The following is a 24217-nucleotide window of genomic DNA, read 5'->3' on the forward strand; positions in this document are numbered from 1 at the left end:
CTGAACTAGTAACTGTAACATCGTTACTTTAAGGCGATAACTGTTGAAGTTTGAACGAAAGGGGAGTGACATGTTCTAGTCACCTGTTGAGTGCGCAAAGAATGGTTTGGAACGTGCTGGAATTTAGTAGTTAATTTCGTTAATTTCGTACTCTGATATTTTTGCATTATTCCCCGGATTGTCGTTCGCTTCTTAGAAACTGTATCCATGGGGAAGGAAACGAGAACTGTTCGTTGTACATTCATCGCTCTAACCGGGCTGTGATATCTGTCGTTGTACAATACACTAAACGAGTTTAGTTAAAAAGAAAGACAGGTTGCATACAACTATGTTACACAAACGACATTTTATCGAGTGTTTCGTCACTACCTCCGATGTGTAACGCTGAACTAATGATCAATAGTATTCAATAAAGAACAAAGAAATAGAGTGATTAAACAATTCTCTAGTCTGTTGAGTGTCTCTCGAGCACCTAATTTGTGACGCCTGTCCAGTTTCAAAGTATACCCTCAAGGTAATCAGTCCACTCAAACAACAATAAAAGTATTTACAGGAATGATATCGTAACATTATTCAGACTAAACGAGAGATACAGAAGAAAAGGAGAAGAAAAGGCGTTCATTCGCTTTTTACACGTCCGTAATTGAATCATCCTAAATATTTTATCCGTTCGGTTGTGTTCGATTTTGGTCACTATTTAGATCATTGCTGTATGCCTTCCTGTCTCGTGCAGCTCCTTTCAATTCCGCCATAGTCACTAAAATATCGTTTTCGATGGTGTCAAGATAGCGAGCCCTTGGGCGGTCACTTCTTCTTTCTTCATAGATTATTCCCTGCATGATTCATTTTTGGGGTGAGTCAATACGCACAACATAACTACAGTATGACAGCTTTTTTCTGATGACATCGGCTTTCAACGATATTTCTGGTTTTACTCGGTCTTGGTGATTTTGACTGTTCATGGAATGCCGTAGCAGGCATTTCGAACACCACGCGGTGGCTGGCATTTGTCTGTCTTCTTTCAACTCCAGGAGCCCTACATAACCATTGGAAATATGAGCGCATTAACTAACCTGCATTTGATTGGCAGGTGTCTACTCTTCCAGGTGCTACTCATTCCTGTCGGCGCTGTTCTTCCAAGTCTTCTGTTTTCCGAACTGCAATAACAATATTGATTGATGTTAGAGCGAAGGAAGTTATCATTTTCTGTTTACCTCTTCTATTCCATGTTTACTTCTTTGTTTCTGTACTATGTTTTCTCTAGGTTGCACGTCCTTCGCGATGGACGTAAGTAAAAGTATCTTAAGAGAATCCAAAAAATGTCCACAGCATCGTTATAACCGGGTGATCATGTTGGCTTGTCCGGATACAACGGCAGAATCTGTTGAACATATGCAATGAATTTTCTCGCACAAGCAGCCTGAAGAATATATAGTAGAGCATTCCGTTATGAACGTCGGCTGTTACACGCAATAATTCGCTCTGAGTGTATTATGAAGTCAATATTAAGCACCAACATAATAAGCACCAACTGAAGAAGGGTCTGCACCCTTGCACCTCTGGGTCTGCACCGCTGCATAATAAGCACCAACTGTCTGAAGGGACACGCAGGTCACCTGTCACCAGAGGTGGGCGTTTGTCCTCACTTGCCTCGCCCTCACCTCAGTTTTCTGGGAGAAAAATTTTCCTCACCTCACCTCAAAAAAATTGTGAAAATTTTTCGTCACCTCACCTCAACTTTTTATTGAAAAATTGTCCTCACTTTACTTCACCTCAAAAATGTTCTGAAAAATTTTTCTCACCTCCCCTCACCTCAAATGTTTTTATAAATTTTCCTCACCTCACCTCAAAAATTTGTTTCGAAATTTTCAAATTTTCATTTTTCATCACCTCACCTCAATTTTTTAAAGCTATTTGTGTATTCGATGTGAAGATTGTGTATTCGATGCGCGTTGGCTTTGAGTGACTGCCAATGTAAATGCATACGTATATCTCAAGCGTGGGTGCATACAGGGTGCGGCACGAAATGTGTCATTTGACCATTATAAGAAAACGGCTTAACGGAAAAATATGGGGTAAACAAATTTCTTCTGGACATTTAGCTTGCCACCAAATACAAATAGTTTCATCAATTTGCTATTGAAATACATTTTCGAAATTGAACTCATGAAATTGCTTAGTCAATGTAACGTTTTTTTTTTCTCCTTGCTGGAGGATTTGGCCTAGTCAATCATAAAAAACGCTTCGTGGAACGATTGTTATACCCGTAAAAGTTGCGCGGAAATTGAGGTTCAGTTGCGGGTATGCGAATGACGCGCAAAGGGCGTCAGATCAGCGCCGAGAGAGGAGGGCTGTCCCCGCCCAGATGAGAGACAGAAGCTGCGGAAAGAAGGAAAGATATCCCGTGTACGCGCAGGAAAGGTTTTCATAAAGTGCGCGCTCATAAATTTTTCCTCGCCTCACCTCAAAAAATTTTCCCATGGTTTTCCTCACCTCACCTCAGCTCAAAAATGTTTTAAAAGATTCTCCTCACCTCACCTCAAATTTTTTTTGAAAATTTTCCTCACCTCACCTCAAACATCACCAGAAAAATTGGCCCTCACCTCACCTCAAATATCGTGAGGTGAGGGTGAGGTGAGGGTGAGGAAACTCTCACCCTCGCACGCCCTCGTGAGGGTGCCCACCTCTGCCTGTCACAGGTGACCTGCGTGTCCCTTCATTTTCCCCATCTTTAAAGCATGTCTGGGTGTATGAGTGTGCGTTCGCACGTGATGCCGAGAATTAAAACAAAAATCAATATCAAATTGAAAAAAGGTTAAAAATTAGACTGTTAGATGTGACATTAAAATCAATACCAGTAGCGCAGTTCATTATCCTTCGTTTCATTTATTAAAACTCGAGGGCATTACTTGGGAAGGGGGCGCGATAGCAAATACACGATAAAGATATTCAAAACAAAACATGCACGATTTTAAGGTTCTGTATCAGTGCGTGATAAAATACAAGTGCCAGAGTATCTCGGAAGCTTTTATTGTATATTTTCGAATATTTACTGACGACGCGTTTGATATACCGCGGTTCGCATACTCCGTATGATCACCGCTGTCGCACAGCAATGTTATGCCCTTGTTTATGCACAACTTTCCGTCGCATTACGCCAAACATTGCCTCGAGGCGTCGACCGCTAGAATCCTTCACAGAACACAGGAAAAGAAATAAATGAAGAAGAAAAAGAAAAAAAAAACTACTTTAGCCCACTCCCACAAAGTTCAACTTTCGGCCCATATCTTCAGGAAGAACCTCATCCCAGAACTGAAAATCGCTTCGTTCCGCCTCTGCTGCGGCAAGAGAATCTGCCAGCCATCATGCTTCGCAATATCAATATGTGTTTACGCAAAACCGCCGACGCAAAAAAAAAAAAAAAATGCTTACATTTAGGCAGCGACCTCTCGCGGAGGATGCACAATCCAGGTGACGTCGGGAACGCCTCCAATATCTGTCTTGTCAGTCGTCCCGCTTTACAGTTTTCCCCCTTTGACCTTTTCTTCTTCCTTCTTCTTCTTTTCTCTTTTCTTTTCTAGAGTTCGGTTGGCTACTGCAGTTTTCTTTCCTTACCTTCTATTTTATTTTTTTGTCGTTTTCTTTATATGAAGACGAATATTTCCATTTTATAGCACAATCCCGGCGGCGCCTCGGGTGTTCAAATATGAAATCACGCGTAGGCCTTTGGCGTGTCGAGAATATTCCGGGCGACGGTTGCAGAAGTATTAGGAAAGGGGTGCATATTTGTTTCCGAATTACGGTGCGGGGTTTGGAAGCGGTTTTGAAGGACACTCAGGCAAACGGTTCGGGGAACAACTGCTAACGCGTAACTTGTATAGGCGTAGACGGCAGTGCCAAATTCGAGGTTCGTGAATGTTCGACCAAAAGCGTCCGATTGTTCCCTGGTCCACAAAGTATTTCAAGAAGATGCTTTCAGTAACAACACGAAGGCACAATCGGAGGTGAGATCGGGTTGGAAGTTCCAATATGTTGATGTCACTAATGTTAATGTTACTGTTGTCGCGTTAATTTTGAAAATACATGGACATGTAAACGCAGTGCGTTGAAGGCCCCCTCTTCTGAAAATCTTTGTTCATCCCCTTTCTTGCTTTTTGTGAGGTCTTCAAATTGAACAGGTGAGAGTGGCGTTTTCTCATGTCCTACCCCTGTTGTCTGGTGTGCCGTGTACTTCGACACTTTCGACTACAGCGCCTGCAATGCACACATTGCAATGGGAGGTATCTTATTAGATGTTGATTTTCACTCATATTGTCTTCACCGGACGACTGTCTTTTTCTGTGTGACGTGGTGAGAACGTATTTGAACTGAGTCTAATCTGATTTACAAAAAAAAAAAAGAAAAAGAAAAGAAAAGTCAGTGCGACTTCGATTACTTCCTGAAATTGCTTTTGCCAGCGCCGTTACGATCGGTTGCAGGTTAGGTGAAGTAATTTAGCAGATGGTCACAGTTTGCCTCGGGGACACCCCCAGAGCAAATGCATATGAAAAGGGAAGAAAAAAAAACGAGAGGAAAGTCGTATGATTACTTGGGTTCAACAAACAGAGCCCGAACGCTGAAGGGGAGACTATGTTAAGGTTTCTTCTTCAGAGGGAACTACGCCTCTGGGTCAGTTTCGAAAGATGAGATCTTTTGCCTTTTCCCGCTTATGCCGGCGATAGCACATATACATGACAATACTTACTAATCATTTTTATATTACACAATATAGCGTTATGCGCTATAAAATCACATTTTGCGATTAAGGGCCGGCCCGCATGGGGAGTTTTTCTTGCGTAAAAGCCGAGTTTTCAAGCCCAGCGCGAAATCTTGTACGTCGCAGCTATGCTTGTACCGCGTGATTCACTGCATCAGAGGAGGATTTATATTTCACGCGACAGTCAATTCACGGGCATCCAAGATTATACTTGAGCAGCCTGAGCTGTGCTCGAGGGATTCCTACCCATATCGCATAACGTGTCGGGTTAACGACTCTTGTGAAACAATTACCATTGCAATTAGTGGCATTGCTACCTCTGGGGATACGATATTTTTTTTTTTACCTTTAAACAATTAATTGTGTGTTGTTACCCCTATCACGGTCCCTCCATACTCCTTCTGGTCCGAAAACTCCGCTCGAATACAATAGACACTTAGGGACAATTGCTTCCGCCTGGTGCGATCGCGTCGTTCGGGGGGAGACACCCTCGTGGAGCAGACGACATTTCCATAGCGCTGCCTGTGTTTAGCGGAGATTTGAACAGCTACTTTTTAAAGTTCATCTCGGGTTCATAGCAGAAATAACTATCGAATAGGTTCAAGAGTTGAGCCTGCACATTTCCGTTCCGTTCAGTTCAGTTCAGTGAACGATTTTCCGCGTAGACTGCAACTTTCGTTGTTGTGTTTTTCTGACACGGAAAATTTTGATTTTGTTCTCACTCACATCTCTCAATGGAGGTCGAGAAACATGTTAATTCATTTTGTTGCACAATCACACAAACTAGTGATGCGTTATGAAGTAATGACGCTTTCCGTAGTTATTGCGTGAGGGCGAAACCTCCCAAACGCGTGATTTTCTTGTTTTCCTGGTAGCACGAGCTTTGTTGCAATCTGAGCAGAGATAAAATTACGAGGTGATTCTATTTCAGAGCAAACAGATAAGACTTCAGATGAAGTATTTATAGAAATCCTGCATTGTAATCATCTGGAAGTCGTACTCTGGCGATATGAGAGACGGGGGATACACCTGCTATAAATCGCATGACTCGATTGTTTTCGGTGAAGAAATAGACTTATGTTGTTTTTCAATGTGGCGCGGTGCCACACACAAGGTTGACAATAACTGATCTATATTATATTATTAACGTATTGTGATAGACATCCTTACACACCTTGGGAAGAGATGTATCTACTTAAGGTAGCAATGGCTCTAACGCGTTCCCTTTAAAGATGATGCACATGATCATCCCATGATAATCTTTCTGAAGAACACTTCAAGTATTCCTACTATTTTTGCAAGTTAATGGAATGACTGGCCAGCCAGTTGTAATGAGGAATGAGATTCCAACATGATTCAAGCCGCGTTACTAAATAAACAGGATATAATTTCCGCTTACTGAAGTGTGGCCCTAATAGCGCTTCCCAACTATACAGGGTGTAGACGAAGAAAACAATGAAGAATGTCGAAGTCACAAAGGTGTGCTTGAGAATGGAAGACGTAGGAAGCATCCAAAATTTAGAGATTTATTACGAGCTTTCAGGAAGCTCGTAATAAATCTCTAAATTTTGGATGCTTCCTACGTCTTCTATACAGGGTGTCCTGGAAAACATGTAATTGACTTTTAATAAAAAAAACTACGCCACATAGAATCATGTGGTCAAGAGCATTTGTTCTTAGTAGGTTTTTGCCACCTCCTGATGTGCATGTCATGTAACCTAAGTTTAATTATGTAAATTTTTGCGAACTGAACTCGGAAATTTGCCAAGTAAATGTCACTCTTTTACCCCACCAATGTGAAGAGCGTGCTGAATTTCCTCAAATTAATGATAATTGACAGGAATATTGAGGAGCTATCGTATCGGAAAAAATAGTCTAAAATCATGCTCTACGGGGCTACCAGAGGATGAGCGCGCGCGACGAATTTTTCAGCGTGATCAATTGTCAGTCCGACGAAAGGAGGTTGGAAACCCAGCCCACACCGGCATGGTAGAAAGATATAGCACAGACATAGCTTATCGCGTCTAGAGTCACTAAATAGGGGCACAGAGCATCGCATTCCTTTTCCGTGCAGGAGCCGCCTTTCAGTGTAAGCGATTGGACCAGTCGTGTCACGTGGTTTCTCCTTCCAAGAACGCGCCGTCCATGTTGGGTCCCCGCCACACAGAACCGGTTTCCTCGGTTGCGAGCTGGCTCGATTGCGCGCTGTTCTCCGGCGGAGAAGTGGGAGATTGCGTCCCGTTGCTAAGCGACGCAGCTGCGCCGGACGCAAGATGGCGGACTCGCTCGCCGGCGTGGCTCAGTGTCGCTACTCTGCCCCCTATTTAGTGACTCTGATCGAGTCCGGCTTCGGCTGGGACCATACCTTCCCTCTCCCAATTTCAGGAACCGCCACTTTTTCGATACTATCACTCTGTGGGCGGGGTTTCCAACCTCCTTTCGTCGGACCGACAGCGATTGCGCTCAAAAAAGTCCTCGCACGTTATATTCAAGTGCTCCGAGAAGCACGATGTTCGGCTATTTTTCCCGATAGGATAGATCCTGAATATCACTGTCAATGATCATGAATTTGAGTAAATTCGGCACGCTTTTCACGTTGGTGGGGCAAAAAAAGTGACCTTTACTGGCAAATTTCCGAGTTCACTTCGCAAAAATTTACGTAATTAAACTTAGGTTGCATGGTATGCACATCAGGAGGTGGCAAAAACCTAAGAGCAATTGCTGTTGACCGCATGATTCTAGGTGGCGTAGTTTTTTTTTTTAAATTATAATTCAATGACACGTTTCCTGCGACACCCTGTAGAAATTGGCTGACGAGATTCAGGTGCCAAATTCATCGTGTAGGACATGGCCTCGGCTTATCAGTCAGATCAGTTCCAGGACGTTCCAATGAACAAACCATTTAAAATGATGAAATTGTAGTGGCGTGTGCTGCTACAGAATGAAGTTTTATTTGGAAGGGGCCACTGTTCTCATAGCTCGGAAGGAAAATTTAGGATTGGCCAAAAACTACATTTACGAGAACAACGTTGCGCTATCTGGTGACAAATAAGTATAACAACTGGAAAGATATAAGTAAGGGCAAATGCAGAAAATTGCTTGAGTCAGCCTTTCGCTTGAAAGTAATGATGAAGACAAGGAAACAATATTTTTTAGCACAATACACGTGTATGAATGAGCTCGAGTGTCTGTAGTTTATGGGCTGCGGAAACTTTTCACGCATTGCAGATGAGAAAGGAAAAAGAAAAATGAATAGGTAAAAAGAGAAAACATCACCCCTCCCGCTCACCGCTTCCGATTCAGCAAAAACGAGTATGTAAACGGGTAATAGCTAACTAAGTTTACCAAGCCGGCTTGGCATTACATCTTTCCCCGCATGTTGTACCCTAAGAAATGTTATTGTATTGACATCATGTAAAAAAGATGTATCATTTGAAAATTTTACGGTTCTCATAGTGTTTGATGCTCCACAAATCACCCTCATCGACGATACACCTCCAATAAGGCTATTAGCGAATGTTTTGTGCTTATTCCCGTATTCCAAGTCACCGCTGTTTTGTAGACAAAGAAAAAATGCACTCACTCACTTCATTCACTTCTCGTCAAGTTAAGGCTCCCCTCCCATGAAGAATATAGTCATCACGAAATGCTGCGCGCTCCTATCAGTCCCCTTGATCTGTGTAGATCATTCTTACACACGAACAGAGTGCAAAGATTGCAGTAAACTTCAAGGATATATTTAAAAAAAAAAAACTCTGTTTACGCACGCAAAACGCAAGCACCAAAAAAAGAAAAAGTTCTCACTTCCAAACACCCGCAGAAACACTGTGCATGCCATACGCGCAGGCAGCGGCGAACACGAAAGTCTCCCCCCCGAACGACCGATGCGCCGCCACGCGTCGTTGGGGCGCCCTAAGCGAACTTTTCGCCGGTGTTTCCTGACCAGAAAGAGTATTGAGAAATTTTCCATGCCACCGTTTCTTAAGTTGTGCATAACTGCCTTACAGACAGAATCGCATGACGCGCCAAACTGATTTTACACTCTCGAAAACGTCATATTAATGCACAATGACTGGGTGTAGACTTACACGTATATGTTGTTGTTTTTTTTTTTTTGTGCTAGCGCCGCGAGGCAACTGTGGCTATGAGCGGCGTACAGATGTGGACAGATGGAGAGAGGACAGCAGGGAGGATTGGGGGACAGGGGGGATTAGTATGCGTCCTGGGCCAACTACAGGGGGAACGGTGCCGACATTCGTCTGGAAAGTCTTCGGAAAACCCAGGGAAAACCTCAGACATAACAGCCGGTTGTAGGATTCGAACCCACCACCTCCGAGTCTTCAGCCCGATCTTGGCTATCAACAACGAACGGGACGCCTTAATCCGCTCGGCCATATGCCACTGGTTTACACGTAAATTGACTAATTAAATTAATGCAGTCTTTGTATATGCGGTCAACGTGTTGTCCGTGTTTTATACTGCATTCCTGCCACTTATACGAACTATTTAATCGTCATAAGAACAGCCAAAAGGCGACGAAGGACGACACCGTGAGGAGACCATTTCGCGCATTCACCAGCGTACAGAAAAGCTTCAACACGAGGTGCCTGTAGCCCCCCATTCCACGTACCCTTCCATATTCTTCCTAATTCTACACCACCGTACCCTCCGTAACACGCAGAAATCTCATTTCATATTCTCCACCGAATAACTAACTTGTATCGCCGTAGCATTTTGCACCTTGAGAACAGAGCAGACTGACTAACACACACCCCGCGGACTTTACTTACAAGCGTGGAATACAAGCACGTGCTCCTTCGCGCGCGAAGTTAGTGAGCTAATGGTATTCAGTCACGAACGCGAGACCGCTGGCAACTGTGGTAGCGGATAATGGTGACGTGCTACGCCCGAGGACCACCTGTTGCGCCCCCATGTGTCGACTTATGGAAACATGGCGTGTGCGTTAAAATTTGTAGCCGTGAGAGAGATAGCCGTGGAAGTCGCGTGTCAGGCGTCCCTGATACTGGTGTGCGTGCATGTCGAATTTGCGTACCGATGCGTGTTTGACCCAAAACCGGTGTGTGCACGTTGCGTAAAAGAAAAGATAGAAACGTGCAATGAATGTGGCTACGAAGGAGGCGAAAATAATTAGATCTCTGGAGGAAGCATCATCGCGTGTAAAACTGTGCTCTGAAAGAATCCGTGTGAAATGCTACCTTCGATACGTTTTTTCCCCCCCTCCGGTTGGCTTGAGTGTGTTGATGAGGATGAAGAATCTGTTCTGTTCAGAATATTTTATTTAACATAATTATCTAAGTACACAAGTAACTGTTCAGGTTACACTTTGCTTGTAACTAATACAATAATCTAATAATCTGTTCTCTGTAGACTGTGTGTATCTGTGCTCTGCAGAATCCTTAATATTCGCAGGCCCATAATTTTCGCCAATCCATAAAGTCACCAAGTTTAAGAACACGAGAAAATTTCTAGCAAGCTTCGACATTTAGAAAATTATGCTGGAATAGTACACTTTAATTTCGCGGTTGGTCGCACATGTTACTGCTATGTACAGGCTGGGACAAAAGTTCACGGAACACTCAGCGGCGTGCGTTTTCTTCAGTGCGACACCCTAGCTGCTGGCGGAAGCGGGTGAGTTCACTGTTTCGGAGGGAGGGGGGGGGGGGGAGACGGTGCGCTGTTAGCGACACACAGCTGTAGTTCCGGTGTCGCCTCGGTGTGCCTGGGAAGTGGAATCTACCGCTGTGTGTCGCTAACAGCGCACTGTTCCACCCCCTCCGAAACAGTGAACTTATCCGCTCCCGCCAGCCGCTACGGTGTCGCACCGAAGAAAAAGTGCGCCGCTCGCGTGTTCCGTAAACTTTTGTCCCAACCTGTACTTGAAACGCGTTACGCCATAAGCACGCGCAATGTTGCTTCTATCAAATGCAACACGGGCAATCTCGGAGTGATCACGAGATAAAGCAATGAACAGTTCCCTTAGAAGTCGGCCCAGGACGCACCTTCCTATACTAACGACGTTATTTGTGGACTTTGCCCACCTCTGTGAGGCCGACAACGGCGAGCCATTTCACCAGCATCTCAGGGTTACGTGCACGTGGTTTCTTGCACCTGAATCTTAGGGATAGCAAGCACAAAATGACCTAGCTCTACGTGTATTTCAGTTAAATCTACACCTCTTCAACCTCACCTCAAAGCATGGTTGCCACTCTCTGCGAACTCCAACTTCCACGAATAATGCCACGGCAGCAGGTCAGGGAAGCCGTTCCTGCAACATTGTCATTTACGTATGGCCCCTGTCTGCTGCAAGCGCATTACGGACAGATACAAGTACAAATGAAAAGAACTGCGCTCAAACAGTGCGTAAAAGGAAGAAGCCGGTTACCGTACTTCATCACCGAGAGCAAACATTACAAAGCCCTGTTTGTTTTCCAAACGTTCCTGTACTCGTTGAGTATTTGTGTTTGCGCCCCGCTGCCATACAAAAGCCTATCCGATGACAATGTGTCTCAATATCATAGGCTCGTTTGTTGATGCACAACGAGAAATCCTGGCTCTTTGGGCGCTACCCTAGTGTGTATGAGTTTTTTTGTTCTTCTTTTTCTTCTCACGCTAACACTGACATCTTTTCTTTATTGTACTAATGCGTTTCTTTCTCAAATCCGAATCCGCTCTAGCAGACGCTCTAGTTGATTGCCCGGGTGATGAGCATCTTTGTCCACTTTTAGATTGTGTTTTTGACATGGGTAGGTACTTTTCTGCGTTTTTAGGGACAATCATTCTGCGTCATTGAGGCTGCTTTTTGCGATAAACACGCCCACTTCTTTTCCTTCTTCTGTGTTGTTGCTTCTTCTTCATCCACCTCCTCGTTTTCTCCTTTCTCTCCTTTCTTCTTCTTCCTCCTCTTGACTCGTGCGTTTCATTTTCTGTGCGGCAGATAGCGCAACTCGTGTAGCGCCGCCTGCCGCAATCGGGTGCGTGGCACGCTGCTGCTGGTGGTGGTGCTAATGAAATAACAAACGCTCTGGCTCAATGTGCATCCCGGGCCGACTTCTCAGGGAACTGTGCCGACATACGCCCGACAGCGTCTGAGGAAAACCCAGGAAAAAACCCAGACAGCGCAGCCGGCACCGAAATTCGAACCCGAGTACCTCCCAGTCTCGACGTGACATGGCCAGCACGTTAACCACTCGGCCACGCGAGCTGTGTGGCGCAGTAGACGATTTTAAAAAGATGCGCGCGCCCCCAAGCGCGCCGCGCAAAGCAGCATGGGAACTTCGAGCAACACAGCTCCGGTTGTCTGCCTTGCCCCGGCTGACGCCGCTGCTGCGCACACCGGAAATGTTGTTGTTCTTCTTCTACCTCCGCCTTTGGCTGTCTCGTAACGCTCTAAGGCGCTGGAAGTTCCCATGAGCCCCTGCGTGCCTGTGTGCCTTGGCTGTTTTTGTACCTCGTCGTCGACCAGCAGCACAACTGGGCGTCGTTCGCTTCTATGAGCACGTGCATGGCCGTAGTAACGTCTGTGCAAACGTGCATGTGGTATACCGGCCGACAGTCAGACAGAGTGCTGTCGCTTTACGCATTTGACTATACATATTTGGCATGCAATCGGCTTTCTGAATTAATTATCTACAACACAGGAACACGTTAGGTCAATATAATTGGTCAAATATACAACCAGGATGACAAATACGTATTCCGATCGCTATTTACATAGTGAAAAATGAAATCCAACGCATAATGTGAACCTGCTTCCGTGGCTAGTCTAATGAATGATGGATGACGGCACACTGTAGCATCCAACTACATAGGGTACACGATACACAGGTTGCACAAGTTACACACACGCAGTAATAATTTACATAGAGGACAGAGCTTCACACAAACTCTCCAATCAATGTGGTGCTTGCAACTGTTGCATGTAGCCCAACTTCAGCTGCATTATTATTTCAACTTTGGAATACTACATGGGTGCCGCCAATGGTTCCTTACTTCTGTCTGCCATACGCAGCTTCCACAGGCAATACATATAGCTATCAACATCATAATATCGTGGCGAACTTCTTCGTCCAGATGTAAGGGAAGAAATCTTATTGCTTGTGGGTTTAGAGAGAGGCGTCTATTTAACACTTTAATCTGTATGTCATCCCAGAAAAATAGCGCTTCTGTACAATCAAGAAAAATGTGGTCAACACTTTCAGGGACTCTACGAAACCTGCAGTTGGCAGACCACGTGACATATATGGCTTTTCCTTATAGACATATGTTTTCACAGGGAGCGTTAATGTATGGAGGTCGAAAAAGAATGTTTTCATATTCGGCTTTATATACTATTGTGTTGGAAATGTTTTGGCATCGACCATAGAAAATGTACAACGCCGATTTATCAGAATTTGCTTTGATAGATACCTCGGAAGACGATATTCTTATGAGTATAACAGAATACTGAGTCATTGCAATTTAGAAACGTTGGTTGCGAGACGCAAAAGTCGAGACATTATATTTTTGTGCAAATGCGTTCATGCCATTTTCGATAGCCAGTGTTTGATCGAATCAATCAGTTTTCATGCACCAATGAGAACTTTCCGCCAGTGCCGCGTTTTTAATGTTCCGAGATTGAGCTCACTAAGTCCTCTGGCCCGTGTGCAGCGTCTTTATAATAATGAAATTTGTGACATTGACGTTTTTGATTGTACAATGTTTTACTAATTCATGTTCCACTGTTTTGTACTAACCATTGTACCATATTAGAAGGCCATCGCGCTGTTTATGGACAAGCTAATAAAACTATAATAATAATAATAATAATAATAATAATATTATTATTATTATTATTATTATTATTATTATTAATACATGTTTTTAACTATCTGCAAGACGTCAACGCCAAGTCACCCAGATGGAATTTCTCTATAAATTGGCACGGGAAAAAAAAAAAAAGTCCATCAAATGGACTGCCAACGTTTCCTTTGAAACAGAAAAAAGGTAGTCTAGGGTAAACCTAACTTTCAAAATCCTTATGCTAGCTGTCTACAACCTCTTTATAAAACCCTGTCGACAGCAAGCTTTGTTCATGGAAGCAAACATACGTATATCAGGTATGTAGGGTAGGAGACAGCTCTCGACACGGCGTCTAGGAGTCAGTTATTCTTTATGTTTATAATTAATAATTATTTTATTATTATTTTTAGAAGCCGGTGCACAGACTGACCATAAAACCAGAGTCTCGTGATTAGCTGCTTAATTAACGGCTGTGAATAACAAATATATGCTGTAGACCTAAATCCCCATCCTTGATTTTTCTGAAAAGGTTTTCACGACGCATCCTTTCAAATGTTGAACACTATAGATCGTGAATGGCAAACATCCGATGGCATGCTTGACGATTTTACGGGAGCGGTGGAGTACTTGCGAAATATAAACAATTTTCGTTGCTACAAGCACATTACAAACTGATGCACTTTGGAATATTGAAAATTCTTTGCGCCTCAAGGCGAAGGCATGCTTTTTCATATTGTCGACCCTTCCTGACTACATTCTGTTTGTGTTTCCACTTTCATGTAGTGGTACCCCAAGGTAGTCCGGGTTCTGTGTTTGCCACTTGAGGTCACAAAGGGTTTCTGGAGTTGAACCCCAGAGCCCACACCATACACCTGCAGCTACTCCACTTGCACACGTGGTACTCACTGTACGCAACACAAAACGCAACAGCAGTTTATTTAGTCCCCAACGCATATCATTTACACATACTCTAACAGCTACTCGGCTTGTAACCGTCAACAAACACGTAAGCGACGCCCACTTTGCGTAATTTCTTTTTTCAAGTGGTGTCATCTGTCACATCAGTGTAATCACCGGTAGAGCCGCTCTATAGGCAGTGTAACGCATTTGTGATTGACTACGATAGCGAAATAGAAGAGAGGAATATGCTTTGTATAGGGGTGGCTTCTCCTTTATAAGACTCTTAATGCGGGGAAGCGAAAAAGCCCTCTGGAATGTCGGACGATAAGTCTGAGCGCCAGCTGTTGTTAAAGGTAACTAGTTCCTTTTGTGCAAAAGTAACTTGTAACGGTAACTAGCTACCGCTTTCGGTTAAGGTAAGTGTAAAATGTAACTGTAACTAGTTACCGCTTTCGGTTAAAGTAAGTGTAAAATGTAACTAACTAGCTACAGCTTTCGGTTAAAGTAACTGTAAAATGTAACTGTAACTAGGTACCGCTTTTGGTTAAAGCAACTGTAAAATATAACTAACTAGCTACAGCGTTCGGTTAAAGTAACTGTAAAATGTAACTGTAACTAGTTACCGCTTTCGGTTAAAGTAACTGTAAACTGTAACTAACTAGCTACAGCTTTCGGTTAAAGTAACTGTAAAATGTAACTGTAACTAGTTACCGCTTTTGGTTAAAGTAACTGTAAAATGTAACTAAGTTACCTAGGTATTGCAATATTTTCCACGCTTCAGGTCTCTAGCATCACTATGTCGACTTCAGCTTCAACTACCCTGCCGTTTTAAGTACCAAATACCCTTCAAGTACTCCACCACGAACTTTTCATCTATATACAGAGCCACGATGTCCTTAGACTAACTCCCATGGCCTTAGCGTGACCATAAGAAATCCTCTGTTTATGACAAGGTATAACTGTGCTTGGACAGTACAAGTGCTAAAACAATTTTTTGAGAGCTACACTATTTAATCAGCTTTTTTGAAATGTAACTGTAAAATAATTAAGTTACAGACCTAATGTGGTAACTGTAACAAGTTACATTTCGAAAATATTCACTGTAGCTCAGGTACTCTTTTTAGTAACTTAACCATGACTGAACCAGACTACACCAGATGCATGGTGGATGCATCGTTCTCTGTCGTCGTGGTGATGGTGATGGTGACGTGATAAAGAAAAAAAAAAGTGTCGTCGTCGTACATCGTCTGCTATCAGTTTTATGAACAAAGACTAACTGCCCCTGTCTTATTCAAACAAATGAAATTACGAAAAACAAAAGTAAATGCAACATTATTATTATTCCAAGTTTGTTATTCTATATAGTCTACATCTATCAATCTATATCTATCTACATATTGTACGAGATGGTCACTTGTCTACGTCATTAGAGACTGATGTATTCTCAGGCGTATTTATTAATGGCGTTGTGGAGGGATTGACAGTTGGGCTTCGATTGTATGCCGATGATTGTATTGTTTATACCGAAGTCAGAAGCATGGAGGATCTGTTGCTTCTTAAAGAGTCGTTGCAAGGGATTGTGGATTTGTGTCCGACGTGGGACGTGTACATAAAGAATGAAAAGTGCGTTTATGTGACATTTACACAACTTCACGCACCTCTAGCATTTCAATACAAAATCGGAGACACTCTAATAACGCAAGTTGATTCTTATAATTATTTGGGCGTAATATTTAATTCAAAGCTGACGTAAGGATCAAGCCCACATTGATACACTTCTTTGATACAATTGATTGATGAGTTCTGAGGCTTCGAAACCTACCACCGGCTGTGCCGTCTGAGGTTTTCCCTGGGTTTTCCGAAGACTTTCCAGACGAATGTCGGCACAGTTCCCCCATGAAGTCGGCCCAGGACGCATACTAGCACCCTGTCCCCCCATTCATTCCTGCTGTGCTCTCTCCATCTGTCCATGTCTGCACTCTTACAAATGAACTTCACCGCATGGCACGCTCCTAGCCAACCATCATCTCAAATGATATCGTTGTCTGCCCTGATTTGTTGAAAACGGGAGACGTAAGCCTTTTTTTGTGACACTTATGCTGTTCATAATTGCCACATAAAAGGCGTACGCCTCCCGTTTTCAACAAATCAGGGGGCTTAATCACTTCATTGTCGTTACGGTCGTTACAAGCTAACGAGTGGCGGGAAATTCAAAAAGGTGCGCACGTGACACATTGCGCGTGACGTGTACCACGGCCTTCACGTATCGCGCAAAGAGCGCCGTGCACGTGTTTTATCACGTGCCCACCTTTTTAAATTTCCCGCCCGCCTTTTTGAATTTCCCGCCACTCGTTAGCTTGTAACGACCGTAACGACGATGAAGCGATTAAGCCCCCCAGAGCAGATAACGATATCATTCGAGATTATGGTTGGCTAGGAGCGTGCTATGCGGTGAAGTTCATTTCTAAGAGTGTGTCATACGACGCTCATATAGCCACAGTTGCTTCGCGGCGCTCACACGGAGCTAAAAAAAAACATCCGAGGTCCTGAGAAAACTAGATTACTCAAAAAGAACATTAAAGTCATTTACTGTTGAGACTAAATTGCTTGATTACAAGACGTTAATACGCCCAATTCTGGAATACACGCTCAGAAGTTTGGGACCCTTACGTACATCGCACATAATAATGAAGCTGGAGGCCGTATAGAGAACAAGGCTACTCGTTTTTTTTTTTTTTTTTTGTCTAAGTATGATCCCCTCTTCCCTCCTAGTTTCTTTCCTTTCCTAGTTCCTTTACTTGACAACACTTCAGACTAGGCGTCGAGCGATTCGTTTAAAAACCTTCCACGCGGTTGTGTCTGGGAATTTGCATCTTCGTTTTACATCGGCTCCAAACTTATCTAGCACTACCTCACTAAGATCATCACATAATAGGTTAAACATTGTGCCGCTTTCTTCTATAGAGCTGACTGTTTAAGTTTAATTCCCCTGGCGCTGTATCACTGAGTCGAATTGCATGGATGACTTTGTTCGAGAGTTGCCTAAACCTGAGTTCTGTTCATCACTCTCGCCATAGCCTCAGGTGGACGCTGCAGTATATGCAAATAGTAAATTAAAAATAAAAATTCATGTTATGTTATATATGCTATACTATCTGTATTTCTATACGCTTTAGTTTCTTGTAAATATAAAATAATTAAGCCGCGCACTAAGCTAACTGCTTAAAGGGCGACAAGAGAAATTTACAATTATGACAACGTCGTGGCGTCAGGACAAGACAGTTAAAAGTTTTCTTGGTCATTGTAGCTTGCTTGTCCCCGACTACTGCTTCTGTTGTACGCGTCTCATTTATTTTGTACTTATATTAATTCGCGTCTTTCCAATCTCTTAAAGTATTTCTATTATAATGTGTAGTTACAATGTAATTATTGGTATTTGTTCTTCACTATCATCTTAAATGTTTATGATCTTCACACAGGAGGCGCTGATGTTCAATTGCATTGCGTGTTGGTTAGTTAGAGAATTGTCCGAGGTGTGTCAATTTTTAAGACGTAGGATGTTGTAAGCACAGGTTAAACGTGTGGTTGTCTAAAATCTCCTCAGCCAAATTAACCTCAATAGAAAGGCAGATAAAAAAAATGCGAACCAGATTTACGACGAATATTGATATATCAAATGCACGCAACATAAGTCAAGCGCCAAGTTCCAGGCTCTCGAGTTTTGCACTATAGCTGTTACGAAACATGAAGAAAAAAAAAACGCCAAATCTACTCATGTGAAAACTCAAACATAAACACACAATGTCACCTGTACTACCTGTAATAATGCAACCACGTGTCAACCACACCGACCATGTTACCCAATCTCCAAGTGAACGTCGCTATACTTTAACATGTCAACCACACCATCTTAGCGTAACGGAATGCTTCGATTAAAAAGCGCGCACACGCGTTCTTCCTAGCTCCATCCTCCCCCCTATATTCTCCGTGAAAAATCACCTTTCACGCCCACGCACAACCTTCCCGTTAATCGCCCTTTCCCTCGCGGTCCCTTTCCACCGACGCATCAGCGTAACGCTGATGCCAACACGCCTCCTCTCCCGGCGCTGCACACGACGAATATTGAAACATCGGGATTCGCCCTGTAACTACCTAAGAAGCCGTCTCTGCCTTCTAAGCAAATACGCAGATACGCCCTCGTATCTTAACGGCGCGCTAAGCGACCGACGACTCTTCGATCTCCGAATAAATTTGGCGGACCAAATATCGACCCCTTCCTCATCATGCGGCCTTCGCAACCCCATTTCTCGCTTCTTCTCCGTACACTCGCGAGAACAAAAATCGAACGAGAAAAATTCGAAAATCTACCCCCCGTGACAAATTTGGCCCCTGGGTATGTACAGAAATTACACTCTCTCGCTCCCTCGTGCGCTCCGGTTTTTCTGTCGAAAAATTTGAACCTCTCACTTCTTCCCTTTCTTTTTTTTTTCTCTCTCTCTCTCTTATACGCTGTCGTCCATGGATGTGTATAGCAGCACGTCATTATTTTATTCTTCATGGACGTATGGAAAGAGAGGAAAAGAAAAGGATGGTTGTTTGTGTTGACGCGTTGTTTTCCGCACGTATGTTTCTTTTTTCTTTTCTTTTTTTATTTATGTTTCCCAAAAGGGTTTCGTGCCACTCCAGTTCTCCACTTCTCGATACGGCTGTAGCTTGTTGTGCTCATGGGAGTCTCTTTCCACCTTCTATCTCTCTCTCTCTCTCTCTCTCTCTCTATCTCTGGTCTCTCCTCAGAGTCGGCGTGCATGGAGCATTGCGCGCGGTGCGTGTATGAGGCACGTAATTGTGGCGATTACACTAATTGCAAGGGGCGGAGGTATTGTTACCTTTATTTTATGGCATTGAACGTTAAGAAGCATTACTCGAAAAGTTATGAAGACGACGAGGAAGAAAACAGAAGAAAAATAAAGAAGAAATGCGAGGATGAAAACGATGCTACTGGAAAGATCGATAGCCAAATCGGAACTAGCAATTTTTCGTGCACATATTGCTTGCCGTGGCGATGGCTCTTGTGGGGGAGAGGGAGGTATCTGTCATCATGGGCAGAAATGAAAAGTGAAAAAGACAACAACAACAACAACAAGAAACATGAGAACCGAAGTAGTGAAGTGAAAAAATGCCTGACGCTCAAGTTGGCATGTAAGTTGGCGTTGGCACGAAGGTATGCGCGAAGCGGCTGCTCTGAAAAGAACAGTGTTATCATTTGATGTCGGCGCAACTGTTTTGTAGATGAATTGGTAAAGTACTTGGCGAAACCGAAAGAAACGAAAACGCAACGTAAATAGTCACCATTTTTAGATATTTCACACATTTTCTTCAAGTGTTAGCAGTAACATTCTTGTTATCAGGGATTTCATTTACGGGTGTCTGTTAGACAAATTAGTCGTGTTTCCGTGTTCAGTATTCGTACGTTTATGCTTTGTAATTTGAAATTTCTAATGGTGGTGGCGTGCAGTTTCCGAGCGATCTGCCTGCCGGTGTGGAGCGGCATGTTGCTCGGGGGGACCGTACGTCCTGGGCCGACTTCGCAGGGAACTGCGCCGACATTTGTCTTAAAGCGTTTGAGGGGTTGGTTACATAACGGGAACACTCATGTTTCTTTGGTTTCTATGGATTCAAGAAGGGCTGTACATCGTTGCAAACGTATGTTGCATTTAATTCAGTTGCACAATAAATACGTGAAGGGCTATTTATTCTGTGTTCACTCGCTCGCTTATAGTACTGTCTTTGGTATTTGCCGACAGTCAACAATATAGCCATCGTGCTTACCAAACGTGTCGAATGTACCCGCAAACTGCCGCCCTCCGGTACAGAGATCTACGTAACGAAACCTATAACTTCTTCTTCATCACCATAACTCTAGTTATCACTTCCCACTAGATGGATGTTGTTAGTAATGAGCCATTTCCAGCGTTCTCAATGAGAGAGAGGTCAGCCTTCATTGCGGGCAACATATCACCGTCAACAACATTATCATAATCTATTTATTAAGTATGATTTATAAGTTATATCCATCTGTGCCTTCTCCCACCTCCAAAAAATAAACAAATAAATAAATAAAGGCAAGAAGTTCCTCGTCAACCCTTCACCTGGCCCGTTGCCTTTTCGAAGTTTTACACGTGAAGCCATCTCTAGTTGCTCCAGCGCCACCAGCACAGTCACCTCCAGCCCGACGACCGAGTGCTCGCACGTCCCATCGAATCGATCGAATTATGCCCCACTAGCGAATGACCAGAAGTCGGTCGAGCACAAACGTGTTTTTCATGTGTGCGTATGTAAACGCCCTCCGCAGCTTTTTTACTTCCACACCCCCACACTCTCTTGGTCACCATCACAGGACACGCACACATATACATCGACAATTTTATGCCCCGTTTTTCCTAACCTCCCGCCAGAGTCCAAGAGAAAAGATTTCGACGCCAGCCGCAAAAATCAAAAGAAGCTCCCCCTCCATTCTCTCCATCCCCCCCCCACACTTTAGTCCTCTCTCCCTCGCTTCTTCACGTGGACATCTCCTTCTTCCTTCTTCTCCTTTTTATCCTGCTCTTTTTCCCATCTCCATTCTTTGCTTTTCTCCCTCCTCCCTATTTTCTGCCCGAGTCGTAGTCCTCAGGTGGAGACCCCGAAATGCCTCGCAGGTACTTCTCGCCAGGTGTTACCCTTTCCCTCGTTCCTCCTCCTCCTCCTCGCTTTGAGCCTTTCGTGAGTCTCCCTCCCGTTCCCTCTCTCTTATCCTCCTCGCGTACCTTCTTTCCCGCAGCGCTTCCCTAATTCCGTCACCTTTCCTTGTCTGCTAGGTGTCCCTCCGGTGCGGATGGAGCATGCATCGCCGCTAAAGTACCGGTGCTCCGTCGGGAGACTTACCGCTGCCGCTCGCTTCTCAAGACGAAGCCTTGGCGTTTTGGGGATGAGATCTTGCCGCTACTTCGCTACGCCAACTTCCGTGTACGACGTACGAAAGTGAGTATTCATTGAGCACTTATCGGGTATTTAGGAGGATTTATGTCTTCTTATGGGGGCACTGCCGGCGGTGTTCTACTACAGCGTTTCGCAGGTGTGGCGAAGGCGTATAAAAGGGGTTGGGATAGTTTCTTTTATTCTCCTTCTGGGTCGTAGTTTATCACCGCGAGCAGCCACCTGCGGTATAAAAAAAAATATATATGGGAACTTTTTGCCTGCTTCGTGTGGTGGACATCCTATTTTTAGATACGTTTTCGATGCTAAAAATAATTTGCATTACTTATTTCTGTTCGCTTACTTTTTTATGCCTTTCTTACACATGATTTAGGTAGGCAGTGTTCGGTCTGAGACGTTGGATGTGACATGAAACAGCAAAGCCGTAAACTGAATACTGCGCGTAGAAATGTGAAAAAAACGTATAACGTGATGTGATTCGAGAGTTCGCCTTACGTGGTGGCGCTGGTGATGTTATTATTATTATTATCAAGTTATTCGCCCGCCTGACTTGACGGCCTGCTGCTCGGAGGACGGTGCCTTGCGACTTCACAAGGAACTGTGGCCATATTTCTCCTAAAATGTTTTTGAGGAAAACGAGCGCGGTTCAGCCGGTGCCGTCTTACATATTTTGAAGCTACGATTTATATATTTATATACCATATTCGGGAATATTATGCATCGAAGATGTGGTACATACTTCTTAGGGGAAAGTACGCAACAGGACAGCGCAATGTAAAACGGGATAAGTGCTAAGCCTCCAGCATGATTCGCATCAGGAGCTTATACGCATTCCAGTTGATGTTGATGTTAATAGGGAGAGGTTGAATTCGTCACACGACAAATTCGACTACTCTCATAAACAGACGCACCCCCCCCCCCACCCAAAAGGGGAAAAAATAGAAAAAAGAAACCCCCTGCTTTCGCGATAACTATCGCGCCAAACGCCAAATCCTACGGTCCTAATAGACTGACTCCAGCGCTTGTGGCATATTCCAGTTGAATGATGACACTGAACGATACACATTCCTTTTTCTTATGCGCACCAACTGTAAAAGGGGAACACTTTACAGCTTCAAGAAACCACTTCAGCAGTTTACCCAGTTCAGTTATACTTTACAACTTACGATCCGAGACTAATGTATTCCTATAAACACGTGTTTATATTGGACCTGTCCAGAGATGAGGAGTAAATTTTAGTCTCGGGGGACTAAAACGAAGAGTAACTACACTGTACGAGACTAGAAGCTCTAATTGCTCCCCAATTTGCTGTTGCTTTTTTCTTCTTAGAGTGTAGTACATCACTTAGGCCCGGTTTCACCAGTGCCGATTAACATTTGAACCGAGATCAACGGTCCCTTAACTTGAATTTAACGCTTAATATTGCTCCACTAAAGGAATTATTGTCACTGAAGTACTCATCACGTCACCAACTATAACGTTCTTAAAAAAGGGTTGAGTGTCAACTTCAAGTTTTAGCAACCCTTGATCTCGGTTCCAAGTTAATCAGCGTTGGTGAAACCGGGCCTTAGTACGATATCTCCGTTGTTGCGCACCTTCAAATAAATAAACAATTTAAAAATAAACCGACACCGCGACTGAAACTATACCAATCACTGAAAGAATGAAGTCATTGAAAAGGTTACCCAGCTCTAGGACTCGAACCCATATCTTCTGGATTGCCGGTACAGGTCTCTACCAATTGAACTAAGCTAACACTTCCCCAACGACTTCCAAGGGTTCCATCGTGTTATCAGTCACGTTTAACAACGTCCGGTTCAAAACATAGAAGCTGTGTCATGCGGTCTCGATAATTTTTTAACCAGGGCTGCAAAAAAAAAAAAAAAAAAGGAAAGTACCCAATCCCCTCTTGAACCTGTTGAACGTTAGTGTCCTCGCAGTCAATTTTGATCAGAATATTTCAGTACGCTGATGTTCCCTGGACCGAGGGTCGCGGTTACGTGGACGGGCGCTCTCTGCTATGCCACATTGTTTGAACAGCGTCGGCTTGTTAGCCCACTGTGGAAATCGATCCATCCTCGCGTTTGATTGATCACTCTGGGAGTAAAGTGAGTGAAGCACCGTGCACAGGTATAGAATAATAACCGAAAAGAACCGTGACTTTTCAGCGCACACCAAAATTGACTCATCGGTAACTGAACAGTGATATCTCGTGGCCGTATCTAGATTTCCTTCATTCCTTGGTCTTGTCTAGACCCGTACTTTTAACAGCAGAGAGATGTCAAACATGAAGTCACATCGTTAATGGTATACAGGCGCAAAGAATATGAAGCAATAAAGATTCCTACGGATATTTCGCGCAAGCTGCCATGTAGCGGCCAACATTTATTCAGGGATCTGAAGGAATGTTGACTGTCACATGAAAGCGTGCAGAATAAGCATAGAAAGCTTTACTGTTTTATATTCGTTATGTCAATTACACTTCAAGGAAAAAATGAGTAATTTTAGCCATTTTGGGGACGAGACGCGTTTCTGCAACCATTAGTCCTTTCGCTACGAAATGCACGAGAAATTTATCGACTATTGTACAGTGTGGGGGATTAAATTTGGAAGCGACGAGATTAAAGTGGGGTTCAATTGTAATCTAGGTTACTAGAAGCTGTGATGGTTCTCTAATTAAGTCCCTCTTTAAAGCGTACATCTTTGTTAGTCCTAGTAAATCTGTACTGCATTACGCTATGTACGTAATGGCCTGCAAGAGACCTCTGAGCGTAGTCGAGAGCAGCA

General features: G+C 43.7%; 1 long non-coding RNA gene across 1 annotated transcript in view; it reads right to left on the bottom strand.

Annotated features, from left to right (window-relative positions):
• Window positions 1-690: 690 nt before the first annotated feature.
• Window positions 691-24217, bottom strand: part of LOC135399029 (uncharacterized) — a 150761-nt gene continuing 127234 nt past the window's right edge. Inside the window, exons 4-5 of the long non-coding RNA XR_010424174.1 lie at window positions 1074-1157; window positions 691-833 (exon numbers count right to left, since the gene is read on the bottom strand). This is a non-coding gene — a long non-coding RNA (uncharacterized LOC135399029). The remainder of the gene's footprint in view (window positions 834-1073; window positions 1158-24217) is intronic.

Source organism: Ornithodoros turicata, chromosome 6, assembly GCF_037126465.1.
Source record: "Ornithodoros turicata isolate Travis chromosome 6, ASM3712646v1, whole genome shotgun sequence".
Lineage (NCBI taxonomy): Eukaryota > Metazoa > Arthropoda > Arachnida > Ixodida > Argasidae > Ornithodoros > Ornithodoros turicata.